The sequence below is a fragment of the Tupaia chinensis genome, unplaced genomic scaffold (genome assembly GCF_000334495.1).
Source record: "Tupaia chinensis unplaced genomic scaffold, TupChi_1.0 Scaffold000612_1, whole genome shotgun sequence".
NCBI classification, from domain to species: domain Eukaryota; kingdom Metazoa; phylum Chordata; class Mammalia; order Scandentia; family Tupaiidae; genus Tupaia; species Tupaia belangeri.
The window spans coordinates 4,538,958-4,547,766 of record NW_006160131.1 but is presented as its reverse complement, the minus strand read 5'-3'; the positions used below and the strand labels follow the sequence as shown (position 1 = coordinate 4,547,766).

At 59.1% G+C, this 8,809-nt stretch overlaps 2 long non-coding RNA genes across 4 annotated transcripts in view; one reads left to right on the top strand and one right to left on the bottom strand.

Annotated features, from left to right (window-relative positions):
* LOC102498408 (uncharacterized) overlaps positions 1-8,809 on the top strand; it is a 30,209-nt gene that overhangs the window by 10,166 nt on the left and 11,234 nt on the right. Inside the window, exon 1 of one of the 2 annotated variants that reach the window (XR_336060.3) lies at positions 4,921-5,141. The exons of the other annotated variant lie outside the window; for it this stretch is intronic. This is a non-coding gene — a long non-coding RNA (uncharacterized LOC102498408). Of the gene's footprint in view, positions 1-4,920; positions 5,142-8,809 lie in introns of those variants that run through there. 2 annotated transcript variants of the gene reach the window in all.
* Positions 222-8,809, bottom strand: part of LOC114009742 (uncharacterized) — a 44,045-nt gene continuing 35,457 nt past the window's right edge. For both annotated transcript variants that reach the window (XR_003551131.1, XR_003551132.1), the window contains 2 exons: positions 1,607-1,709; positions 222-863 (listed from right to left, as the gene is read on the bottom strand). This is a non-coding gene — a long non-coding RNA (uncharacterized LOC114009742). The remainder of the gene's footprint in view (positions 864-1,606; positions 1,710-8,809) is intronic.

Genomic DNA, 8,809 nt, shown 5'->3' with positions numbered 1-8,809 from the left:
GAGCGTCGTCATGGGCCTTGAAGCAGTGGGACTCTGCCCGTGGAACAGAGGAAGAAACTGAGGCTTTGAAGGGAAAGTGATTGGTCTGAGACCACACAGCCAGAAAATGGCTGAGCTGGGTTAGGAGTCGGGGCCGGGGTGACCCAGAGACCCAGCCTGTGCTTAGCATGTCAGGCAGGGAGCCAGGCTCAGAGACAGCTCAGGGAGGAGTTAGTGGAGCCGATGGCTCTGGATGGGGCAGGGCCCTGGGGGAGGGAGCCTGTAGGCCCAGAGTCGTGCACGTCCTCAGATGCGACCCCAGACCTGCTCCGCCAAGCTGGGTGCCCAGTGTGACCTCCCTGAATGCAACCTGGCCATGGCATCCTTTCCTCTGGACTCCCGGTGGCTCCCCAGTGGTCCAGGATCCTGCCCCAGTCCTGGCTTGGCCTTCCAGGTCCTCCGTCCCTGATTTCTACAGACCTCTCCAGCTTCATGCCTCACCTGCAGACCCTGTGGTAGATGGCAGCCTGCCCGTGGCCACTCTGCCCTGCCCATCTTCCCAGACAAGTAAGCGGCGCGCCCTCCCTCAGGCCCACACACCTCCGAGCCCCGAGCCCTCTGCTGGGGGCACCTTCCTGGTCTTCACCCAGAGAGGCCCTGCACGGTCCTCGAGGTGTGGCTCCAGCTTCACCGCCTGCAGTGGGGAGGCCATCCCATCATCAGCTCTGCCTACTCGGCCGTCAGGGCGGTTCCTGCAGGTCCTAATTAGCTGTGTAGTCTGCCACCCAGCTGGACTCCGAGTTCCAGGACAGCCGGCCAGGTGACCCACTCACCTCCTTACCCAGAGTCTGCTCCGCACCCAGCTGGTCTTCGCTTCCTAGTACCTGTGGAAGGAGGGAAGGGAGGGAGGAGGGAGGGAGGGAAGGAGAAAGGGGGGAGGGAGAAGAGCACCTCACAGTTTGCAAAATGCTCTTCTGTTTACTGTTTTATTGAAAATGGGGGCTGCAGGGAGACAAGCACGGAGGGGTCCTCTCCTCGCGCAAAGCTGCCGTGCAGCAGTCCCTTAGAATCTGACACTGGGGCTCACGTAGAGGGAAACGTGCCAGCGTGTTAGCCTTCGGGGGTGTGGGCGCATGGAGAAGAGGCTCGGCTCTGGGACCCAGAAGTACCAGGGGACCGCAGGGCCCCCGCTGCCAGTCAGGAAGCCAAGCCACACCTCCACCCCGCCTAAACTGGCGCTTCTTCCTGGGTGCAGGTGGGCTGACTGCTGAGAGCTGCCAGGCCTCCCACAGCCCAGGAGGCCTCCAGGGGCCACGTCCTCTCCACGTCCCCAAGTAAGCCTTCCCCGAGCTGCCCTGACAGCACTTGGCTCCTGGGGCCTGTCCAGCAGGTGACAGGCCCCACTCTCCATTCAAGGGTCCACCAGACAGTTATGCTGATTGGATGACCTCGGGTCCCATGACCACCCTGAACCAGCGCCTGCGCAGGAGGGATGGAATCGCGAAGTTGTGGCAGCTCATCAGAGCCCTCTGGAGTTGGGGGCCCCTCAGCGCGTCGCGGCAGGCTGAGGGAGAGGAGAGGACACCTTGAAGGGCAGGGAGGCTGTTAGGAGGGACGGGTACAGCACCTGTGCTTGACTTCAGCCCTGCGTCTTCCCAGCTCTGTCACCTTGGGCAGGTCACTCCTCTCTGGGCCTCAGGTCCCTCACCGGTAAAATGGGGGGAGTCACACTGCAGTCACAGAGGGGTTGCGAAGATGCTCAGTGAGACAGAGGATAAAAGCCGACCCCAGGAGCAGGGACCCAGGATGTCCAGCCTCCCCCGGCCTCCAAGGTCCCCAGGCTAGCCCACGTCTTCCATGAAGCAGCAGGGCCCATTCTATGAGGAAGGTCAGCATGGTTGCTGTTGGGGAGACGGGGGAACACACGCCCCAGCGGGGCCAGAGGGCCACTGCCAGGACGAGGAGGGCCTGCACCGCACCTGCCTGGGTGCCCACGTCACAGCCCAGGTGCTCCTCGAGCCCGCTGGAGCCCCTGCCAGGCTACCTCCCCCTCCAGGCCTCAGGGCTCCCGTACAAGGGGCCTGTGTGGCTGGAGAGCAGACCCAGACCCTGGAGCCAGACGGGCCAAGTCCCCACCAGGCTGGACCATGGGGGGGGGGTCAGTTCACTGACCTCACCCCCTCGGACCCTCAGCTGTTTAACAGGGATCTTCCCAACTCCTACATCACGTGATTGTTAGGAAAATCTAAATAAGCCGAAGGCTTACAAGGCATGTTCCTAGTGGCTAGCAAAAGCGCGAGTTATTCAGTGGGTTCAGTGAAAGCCAGGGCCCTGCATCTCCGCTCTACGGTGAGCTTTGCGGACTCTGCGGAGCCCTTTGAAACCTCACCTTTGTTTTCGCTTGGCTCACTGAACGGAGCGTATCTGAAAAGGAAGTTTGGCCTCACCACCCTGAATGGAAAACCGGAATCATTTCCCATCCACAGAAGGCTGTCATAAAAACGCACGTAAAAAGCGCTGCCCGTGATCCAGGCACCCTGCTGAGCTCATCATCGTCATTAACTCCTGCTTCCCCGGGGCAGCCTCGGGCACGGGTACCATTACACCACGACTATGCAGACAGGGAAACTGAGGCACGGAGCTGTTAAGTAACCTGCACGAGGGCGCAGCTGGAGTTCGGCAGGGTTATCCCGTGGAAGCAGGAAGCCTGGTGCCAAGAGCAAACAGAAAAGCAAAACAGCGTCGCATCTTCTGTCTGAATATTGCTTCCTCCTGCGGGCTCTGTGCAGATCAGCACCTGTTAAAGAGGGGTGATGCCACAGTAGCACACACCCCCCTTTTTTAAGAGAGATTTTTTGCTATAGGGCATATGCGCTTGCCAGAGAGACAGAGAGAGAAACAGAAAGCGAGAAGTCACCCTGTAGGGGGGATGGGCACACCGCAGTCCCTTCTCCCATTCTACTCTCGGGATCCTAGGCACACACGCACATGTGCCTGGCATGAGATTTTTAAGCCACCGTGTCCAGGGCTTGACCCATGGTCAACTACGTGGGCGTCCAGCAATGTAACCGTTGTGCCATCTGCTGGCCCCCACAGTAGCGCTTTCTTCCTGAGGCAGAGAGTGGAAGGAGAGTCAGGAAAAGGATTTCTCACTGGAGGCTTGCTGTGATTTGATGCCAAGTCTGGGTGAAACCACCCTTCCCAGAGCCAGGGGCCCACACGGGCAGCCCGCCCTTCGGGATGTCCAGAGCACAAGCCCCAGCACTTCCACCCCACCCTGGACGGTCAGGACATTGTCGGCCATCAAGGGAGGCAGAGCCAGAGAGATTTTAAGAGACTTCAGAGAGATTGTGGCGGCTCCCAGCAGCTGGAGAGGAGGGGCGTGGGAGGGGGAGCTCGCGGACAGAGACAAGCGCGTGTGTGGACCAGAGGACGGAGTGTGAAACGTACAACACGGTAAAGAACCTGGTGAAAACTTAGCATGTGCTTCCAAGCAACCGGAAGAACACACTGGAAGGCGCATGACAGAGGAGCGACAGGTGTTGGAGAGGGCCGAGGTGTTGGTCTCCCCGCTTTGGTTATCACACGGGCCCTCCAAGGTGTACGGCTATTACACGCAAATCGGAAGTCACGCCAAAGTTATTCTTAGAAAGACCTTAAACTTAATTAACAACAATAGGCATAAAGCTAAAATGAAATGCCAACGAAGTCAGGGTAAGCTCATTATCTTTGCATCACACCGCAGATACCAGAGCCCTCCGATGTCAGCGGTACTGAGGGGGAGAATGAGCCCACGTAACCTTGACAGCTTGATTCTGCGACTCTCGGGCTAGCAGCAGGGGGAGAAGGTGGGGCTTTATCTAACCCCCCCCCTCCTATTGCTCACCAGCAGCTCTTTTCTCCCCCTAGGTTTTTGCCACAGGGCACATGTGTTCACGGGAGAGAGACAGAGAGAGACAGAGACGGTGAGAAGGAAAGAGAAATTACCCCTCAGGGAGGGTGGCCATGCTGCAATCCCTTCTCCTCCAGTCTTCTCCGGGGACTTTGAGCACACAAGCACAAGTGCCCGGTGTGATTTTCACGCTGCTGGGTCTGGAACTTGGTTCCAGCCATGTGGGAGTCCCGTCCTTAACTGCCACAGCGCCTGCTGGCTCCAGTCTGAAACAATCTTGTGGTTATTGCAGCACTGAGCAAATGAGCAAATCTAGTAACGTTTCCATTAAGACAGACATAGGGGGCCAGCAGACGGCATAGTGGTTACATCGCTGGACTCCCACGTGGCCAACTGCAGTTCAAGTCCTGGAACTGGTGGCTTGAAACTCTCACTGGTCACATAGGTGTGCGTGCCCAAGATCCTGGAAGGAGAATGGAGAAGGGATTGTGGCGTGGTCATCCCTTCTGGGGGGTGATTTCTCACTTTCCCTCTCATTGTCTCTCTCTCTCTCTCTCTCTTGGGCAAGTGCTTATGCCTCAAGGCCCAAATCTCTGAAAAAGAAAAGAAAGAAACACGATATGGAAAGGGGAAGAGGAGAAAGAGCCCGGGTGTGGGACTGGAATTGGAGGTGCAAGTAGGCGCTGGTGATCTGAATGCGTCTAAACACAGTGAATGCAGGTGTCCCGCTCCGCCTGCTGCAGGGCCTGGGAGCCATGGCACCCCGGCCCAGCAAGCCCACCTCTGCCCAGATCTTGGCGTCTATGTATCATTCCCCATAGGAGGAAGCCAAGCAGTCTGGGGGTTCTGAGGCCAAAGCGGCAACGAGGCAGATGAGCCCGGAATGTGAAAAAAAGAAAGAGACGGAAGCGTGAGGGAGAGCCGTCCCAAGGACACAGGGACCAGTGTAAAGAGGCCACTGTTCCGGCAGGGGACAATTCGAGCGTTGATCCAGGGACAGCTGAGCATTGAGTAACGACAGCGATAGGCCATAACACGTGAAGGAAGAGGTCTGCAAGGTCGCCCTGCTCCACTGAAGAAGAGGCGGGAGACCTGCAGGGAGGGAGGGACGGCTGCCCCTTGCCGAGAGGGAATACCGGTTTATGAAGCCATCACTCGACAGCGGTCGTGATAAACTGAACTCATGCGTCCTCCACACATGTGAGAAGCTTTAGGTCAGGCTCATTAAGGAACGGCAGAGCTGGCGCCCTAAAACTGCAGACAGATTGAGGTGAGAATGCTTGCGGGCGCTGGGTCTCCGGCGGCCTCCACGCGGCTCGCTGACCGCAGAGGGCCAGCGTGCCCGTCAGTGTGGACGACTGGCAGGTTCCAGCCTAGCTGGGGTGGGTGGGGATGGTTGGACATCGTGTGCCTCCTGCGGTAATGGCCGGAGGGTTCAGGCGCTGCTGCACGGTCCCTGCCAAAGTGCCAAAGCCAAGTCCCACCACGAGGGAGCAACCTGGAACACCCGAGCTGAGGGGCGCCCGGCAGGTCGCTGTGCCTGTGCCGTGCGGTGTCAAGGTCATGGGAGAGACGCGGGCTGAGGATGAGAGGAGAGGAGAGCGACTCGGCCGCTGGACGTGGCTCCGTGCTGGGCTGCGTTCTGCGTGGAGGCCTAGAGGGGCTGAGCCAGGTGGGAAGCAGAAGGGCTGGGCGCTGGGCGGGAAGGGAGGGGGCGCTGGCCGAGGCAGGGGAGAGGCTCAGAGCAAGACTGAGCAGGACCTGAGCGTGGCCCGGAGCTCCCAGTGGGTCCAGGTGCATGTGGGGACTTTCGGTGGCACAGACCGGGTGGGGTAACTGGAGTGAGCAGAGGGAAAGGAAGAATGGAGACCTAAGGGCGTTAGGGCGGCCATGTCTGAGGTGGGGACACTGGGCGGCACGGCCTGCTCTGTGGAGGGGACGGGGAGCCGCCGCAGAGCACGGAAAACGAGCTTCGCAGAACCCGTGTGGAGGCAGGCAGGACAGAGAAGCAGGTCCTGTGAGAGGCCCCGGGAGACACGGTGGCCCTGAGCAGGGGTAGACGGGCGGAGAGAGAGGGCGTCGGATCTGGGGAAGGTCTGAGGTAGAGCCGGCTGGACTTCCCGACGACCAGATGTGGGTGCGTGAGGCAGAGGTCAGCGTGTCTGCCTGGTCCCGCTGAGCCACGAGCATGGCCAGCTCTTTTACTGAAGGAAACCGAGGCCAGGATCAGGCAACCTGCCCAAGACCGCACAGCCGGTCATCGGCCGTACTGGGACCGGAACCCACACCTCTGCCACGGGAACCTCCGACCTCCCAGTCTCCAGCCCGCTGTGGTGCTCAGCGCACGCTGAACTTCGAAAGAAGTGTTTCTGAGAGTCAGTCGGACTCTGGCCTTGAAAGGCTGAGGCAGGAAGAGTAGTTTGGAGGCAGACAAGCAGGTCTGCCTGTCCTGGGACTTCCAAGCAGGTCTGCCTGTCCTGGGACTTGCCTTCCCACGTGTAACGCGGTGCTCATCCGCAGTGCACATGGCAGCCCGACCTGCTCGCAGGGAGTCCCTGATCTGCCCGACAGTGTCAATGTCCCTGTTTACAGACGAGGAGCCTGAGGGTCAGGCAGGCCCACAGCAGAGAGCCAGCCAGGCTGGGACCAGAACCAGCGTCAAATGGGCCCGGAGGCCTGAGTACTTGACACCCCTTCTGCACCAGGCCGTGGGGGGAGAGGACTGAGGGCAACGCACAGTAGGCCTTCAACCCTTACGCATTGCCCGTCTCGCTGCGAGTTACCCACCCATGACGGGCACGGGAAGCTTCAACGCCCACCAGCCAGACCCCGGCGGGCGTGTGCACCCAGACCTGGCAGTGCTGCAGCTACGCTTGGGTGGCGGTCTGAGTGAGCAGCTGTTCCCTGCAGCGTCCCCGGGACGGGGATGGCACCGCAGGGATCAGGTGCAGAGGCTGCTCCCTCGCCCCCATCCAGCTTGGGTGCCATCACCATGGAGAGGCACCAGCGAGCCTCTGCAGTACCTGGGCAACGCAGCTGGGAGGACTCCTCGCTCCAGAGCCCGAGCCTGGGCACGTCGGGGTGTGGGCTGGGGGTGGGGCTGGGGAATTCTGGGGCTCGGCCCGGCAGCCTCAGAGGAAAACAGGCCGGTGCCCAGCATCCTTCAACTCAGTGCTTCCTCCCTCCATCCCACCAAAGAGCCAGCACCGATCCCAACTCACAGGCGGGGAAACAGGCTCGGCAAGGCACGGTCTCTTGGTTGAGGTGAAACAACCGTAAGGTAGTGGACCCAGAATCTGAACCCCGAAGCCCCTATTCCCACTCCCCGTCACTGAGCCCAGCATGAGAGCCCTTCATCCTGGCTCCTAATGCCCTGTCCACACTTCCAAAACTTGGAACCAAACAGTTTTCATAGTTTGGCCTCAAGCTCACTTGGAAAGTAAGTGCCAGCTCCACTGTTGACGGCTGTGAGGTCCTGGACAGTCAGGCACCGTTCTGGGCCCTGCTGTTCCGTAAGCTCTGTGCTGGGAGGCACCTGGTCTCACGGCAGCCAGATTCTGATGCACGCTCCTGTTTGGGCTCCGCTCTTCTAAGGTATCGACTCAACCCTGCCACTTTCTTGCTCTAACGCCTTCCATGGCTCCCTATTGCTTTGTGGATAAAGTCCAAGAGTCTTAGCATGACCCGAACTGATGAAAAGCTATTCATTGATAGCTTTTTTTTTCACTTATTTTGCATATTTTTGAAGAGATTTTTGCTATAGGGTACATGCGCTCCTCAGAGACAGAGAAACAGAAAGCAAGAAATCACTCCCCAGGGATAGCCACACCATAATCCCTTCTCCTCTTGGGATTTTGGGCACACACACACACGAGCCCGGAGTAAGTTTCAAGCCACCGGGTCCAGGACTCAAACCATGATCAACTATGTAGGGGTCCAGCACCTTAACCACTACGTCACCTGCCGGCCTCTAGTTTGTATATTTGCTTTGATGCAGAAACATTATCGTGTTTGCTTATGGGAGGGCTCCCCTGGGTGTGCTAGGTAATAAATGATATTCTCCTTAAGACCTGAACGATTCAAACTTCTAAAACCTCCAATGCCCAGAATTTGGGGACTCTCAGTCCAGACATCTGGCCTGCCCTGTGTGGGCCCCCAGCTTTATGGGTCTGCCCTAACTCTCTGCCACTGTAGGGGGGATGCAGGCAGGTGACACAGCTGCTACAGGGAGGCGAGGTCATCAAGGCAAGCCCAGGGTCCCTCATCCCTAGAGAGGCCCTTGCTCAGCCTCAAATTCTCCAAAGCCTGCTTCAGGGAAAACAGGGTGACTTCCTCCACAGTCCCTGTGCCCCAGGGAGGTTTGCCCTCAGCACCACTTGGAAGGCACAGCCTGGAGATGACCCTCCTCCCTGCACCCTCAGGAAGGGACAGCCCTGGGAGATGGGGACTTATCGGTGACCCTCCTCTCTCTGCTCCCAAGGAGTCCTGGGCCATGCTGATCCCCCTCCAGCTGAGTGGCCTCGGGCCCAGTCGGGGCTTCTCCCATCCGCATTTGCAGACGGCCTGCCTGGTGGGCTTCGAGGTGGGATGCGATGAAATCAGGAGCCCCCATCCTGAGCCCTTGCCGCGTGCCGGGCCTATTCCAGGTACTGCCGGACACCCTCCCCGTAGCACTGGAGACATACAGACCTCGGCATTGGCAGTGCCCGTGACCATGTGCCCCCTTCCAGAGCCCTCTCTCCAGCTCTGCTGGGCGGCTTGCTCCCCAGAAGGGAATGGAGACGCCCCATCACTCCCACCTGAATTGTTAAGGATTAAATAGGGGTGACAGGTACTTGTCCAAAATATGACTTTCTGAACTTTTCCATGCACCGGAAATGTTCTGGGAAACCATCACACCGGCCCAGTGCATGGGAAGCCGGCCCGGGAGAAGGAACC